We start from the raw sequence: 4,489 nt of genomic DNA on the forward strand, positions 1-4,489 counted from the left end.
GGAGCTCCAATGATTACGTTGAGCCCAGAATAAAGATAGCCAATTTACAAAAGTGCTTTAAATACTGTCTTGTGGTGAGAGGACTGAAAATTGTAATAGCCAGAATCAATACTTACAGTGTATGTATAAGGTGGTGCTCTCAAATAGGATTAGGGACGGGCCAGGCCACCTACTTTTCTGGGTAGTGTTTCTCTGTAAACATTGTTTTGTGCACACCAAGCAAAAGTTAACAAAACTACAGGCCATCTTTGAGAAGAACACATGCTAAAGAATAGAACAAAAAGGATCTCTACTCATTGAATTTATATACAGCCAAGCCACATACATCAGAGTGGTTTGAATACTAACAGAAACCTTTTCTTTAAATCTACTGAAACTGTATGTATCAAATACATGAAATTGTATACCTTAAATAAAATTTTTTAAAAAAGCAAAGATAAGAATTAAAAAAATTAGAATTAGAATCCACTAGAATTCTGAGAAACGTGGTCTGGGAATGCTTAATTTGGGTTGCTGTTGTTATGTGTGTGTGTGTGTGTGTGTGTGTGTGCATGTATGTTTCTGTCATCTGAGCTTTGAGCTACCTGCCGATCAGTGTCCATGTTAGAGTACTGAGTCATATCCTGCACTATCACAGTTTTGTTGGTCATTTTCTTGAATCAAAGCTGATTTTCTATTTAGACAATTCTGTCTCCTTTTATAATTGTTCAGAATCTAGTGCTTCACACAGACTCTAAACAGTATTTATATGGATTGTGCAGGCTCTTACTCTTCTTTTTTTTTTTTTTTTTAAGATTTGTTTATGTATTTGAAAGGCAGTTGTTACAGAGAGGCAGAGGGAGAGGGTGAGAGAGAGAGGGAAATTCTTCCACCCTCTGGTTTGTGGGGAGCAACCCGGACTAGACTAAGTTACTGGAATTAAGACTTATTCTATGCATCTGCTCTCCCACAATATGGCGCTGGGAGAGAAGAAAACAGCTTCTACACAGCTGCCTCCAGTTCAGCCAATTAACTGTAGGACTTGCTCCTGATTGGAGGAGAGCAGCGTACTCGGCGTGTGGGTAGCAGAGTTGGGATTGGTGGAAGAGGACTATAAAGGAGGAGAGAGACGGCATGCACCGGGAACATCTAAGGGGAACACCTAAGGGAACACCTAAGGGAACACCTGTGCAGCCCCCGAGAGAGCCGGCCGGCGGTGTGCCGCTCCCCTGCGGAAGTGGGGAATGTGGCCAGGGGGAACCGCCCTTCCACGGAGGTGGAAGGGACAGTAGCCAACCCGGGAAGAACCAGCAGCAAACCCGGGGAGGGCCGAGCAGACGAAAGAACAGCGCAGGGTCCTGTGTCGTTCCTCCACGAAGAGGGGGAGCGACATAATGGTGCCGTGACTCGGATATGAAGCCTAGGCAGGGTCTAGTGTCGTTCCTCCACGAAGAGGGGGAGCGACATAATGGTGCCGTGACTCGGATAGGAAACCTAGGATGGATAGGAAACCTAGGACGGATAGAAAACTTAGGAGGGAAGAAACGGGAAGAAATGGGAAAATATCGGAAAGAGAGACTAGCAAACAGCCTAGGGAAAAGCCGGACGATAAAGGTGCCAGAAAAAGCTATTGAAAGCCTAGGCATAGACTCGGATACGGACTACGGGGGGAAGCTGGGAGAAATCTCTAAGGTCGAAAGCGAAAGTGAAAGCTAGAACAAACAGACTCAGATGTGGACTGTGGGGAGAAGCCAGGAGAAATGAGGGAGGAGTATTGTTGGAGGAAAGCTTGGGGAAACATACTGGGTAGAGAAAAATGTTAGGGAAATTGAAGCTGCGGGGGCAGGCTGAGGCGGAGACGAAGGCCACTTTGGGGTTCTCAAGTTAGCCCGGGAATGGGGGGCGAAAAGTTAAAACCAGAAGCGGAAACGTAAGCCAGGTTGGGATCCGTCTGATTAGCCCGGGGAGCAGAGGACGGGAAGCCAGATCGTGGGGCGGAAACGTGAGCTGGGTTGAATTCGCCAGGTTAGCCCGGGGAACTTGGATTGAATGCTAGTGGCGGAGACGTAAGCTACGCTGTGTGACTCGCGGAGGCTGCCGCGCGCAGAGAGAGCGTGCGGGGCACAAGCAGATAGGGAACGCTGGGCTAGTGAGAGACCGCGGAGTGTGCGCGCGAAGCCGAGCCGCACAGAGCCGCGAAGCCACGCAGATGAGAGAGGCGCGGGCTGAAGCAGCTCAGCCGGGAAGCCGCCGAGAAGCAGCCTCGGGGCGGGCGCCGGGAAGCCGCAGGGATAAGAGAAACATTAGTTTAGAAGTAAAATGAGAGAAATAGGAATGTTGGTAGACAGACGTAAAATAGGAGAAATAGGAATGCCCGGAGATAGAGAAATAGAGAAAGGCCTCCCCACAACATGGCAATGAGAGAGCTTGGATTCGGTCTGCCTGATTAGTGAGGCGATGAGCACCTGCGGGCGGCTAGCAGCTTATGCACTGCGGGTCACCGAAGACGGGCACGTTATTAACATCAATAGTCTCCCCACAATATGGCAATGAGAAGGCTTAGATTCGGTCTGCCTGATTAGTAAGGCGGTAAGCACCAGCAGGCGGCTCGACCAGAGTATGAGCCGCAGGTCACCAAAGACAGGCACGCATCAGCGCCTAAAAACCTCCTCACAACATGGCGAAGAGAGGACCCGGATTCGGTTTGCCTGATTGATAGGACTTGTAAGAACCTGCGGGCAACTCTAGCAAGCAGAGCAGAGTGTGTGCCGCGGGACACCGAAGACAGGTGCGTATGAACGCCAAAAAATAAAAAGAAAGGGGGATCTGTGGGGAGCAACCCGGACTAGACTAAGTTACTGGAATTAAGACTTATTCTATGCATCTGCTCTCCCACAATATGGCGCTGGGAGAGAAGAAAACAGCTTCTACACAGCTGCCTCCAGTTCAGCCAATAAACTGTAGGACTTGCTCCTGATTGGAGGAGAGCAGCGTACTCGGCGTGTGGGCAGCTGAGTTGGGATTGGTGGAAGAGGACTATAAAGGAGGAGAGAGACGGCATGCACCAGGAACATCTAAGGGGAACACCTAAGGGAACACCTAAGGGAACACCTGTGCAGCCCCCGAGAGAGCCGGCCGGCGGTGTGCCGCTCCCCTGCGGAAGTGGGGAATGTGGCCAGGGGGAACCGCCCTTCCACGGAGGTGGAAGGGACAGTAGCCAACCCGGGAAGAACCAGCAGCAAACCCGGGGAGGGCCGAGCAGACGAAAGAACAGCGCAGGGTCCTGTGTCGTTCCTCCACGAAGAGGTGGAGCGACATGGTTCACTCCCCAGATGGCCGCAACGGCTGGAGTTGTGCCCATTCGAAGCCAGGAGCTTTTTCTAGGTTTCCTATGTGGGTGCAGGGGCCCAGGCCACAGCAGAGAGCTGGATGGGAAGTGGAGCAGCTGGGACCTGAACCAGCACCCACATGGGATGTTGGCACTGCAGGTGGTGGCCTTACCCACAGCGCCAGCCCCTCTTACTCTTCTTAACTGAATTCTCTAGACATGTGATATGTTAGAAGTGTAATTCCTCCTCTATTTAAAGGTTATTTGCTAGCTGTCATCGCTGATGTGCCTGTATAAGTTGTCTGTGAATGGGCCTGTGGTGAGTAGAACCTTAGGGACATTTGCAGATCTGAAGGAATAGATCAATTTCCTGCTAAGAGTCATGCAGTTCTTGAAGACCTGTAGCCTGTTCCTGAGTCCCACATTGCCTCCCTGACTGTTTAGGTGCACCGAATACTGTCCTCTTGCTACTTTGTAAAGCCTTGGTTGTTTCCTTTGAAAGCCATACAAATGTACGATATCTCTCTCACACACACACACACCCACACACACACATACCCATACACACGATGTGTGACTCATAAATGTGGAAAGTAAAATTTTGAATTTTAACTGGGAAAACCTCAGTATTATTCACATAAAGCTAGTATAATGTTTCTAAAAGTGGAAATCCATACAGAAAATTGATTCATAGCAACTACTAAATGCTCAGAAAATTTTTAACCAGCATTTTCTCATTCAACCTTAAGCAACTTTTTTTTTAAACTTTTATTTAGTAAATATACATTTCCAAAGTACAGTTTATGGATTACAATGGCTTCCCCCCCATAACTTCCCTCCCACTTGCACCCCTCCCATCTCCCGCTCCCTCTCCCATTCCATTCACATCAAGATTTATTTTCAATTATCTTTACATACAGAAGATTGATTTAGTATATATTAAGTAAAGATTTCATCAGTTTGCACCCACACAGAAACAAAGAGTGTAAAGTACTGTTTCAGTACTAGTTATAGCATTACTTCACATTGGACAACACATTAAGGACAGATCCCACGTAAGGAGTAAGTACACAGTGACTCCTGTTGTTGACTTAACAATTTGACACTCTTGTTTATGGCGTCAGTAATCTCCCTAGGCTCTAGTCATGAGTTGCCAAGTCTATGGAAGCCTTTTGAGTTCAC

This window comes from Oryctolagus cuniculus, chromosome 1, assembly GCF_964237555.1.
Source record: "Oryctolagus cuniculus chromosome 1, mOryCun1.1, whole genome shotgun sequence".
NCBI classification, from domain to species: domain Eukaryota; kingdom Metazoa; phylum Chordata; class Mammalia; order Lagomorpha; family Leporidae; genus Oryctolagus; species Oryctolagus cuniculus.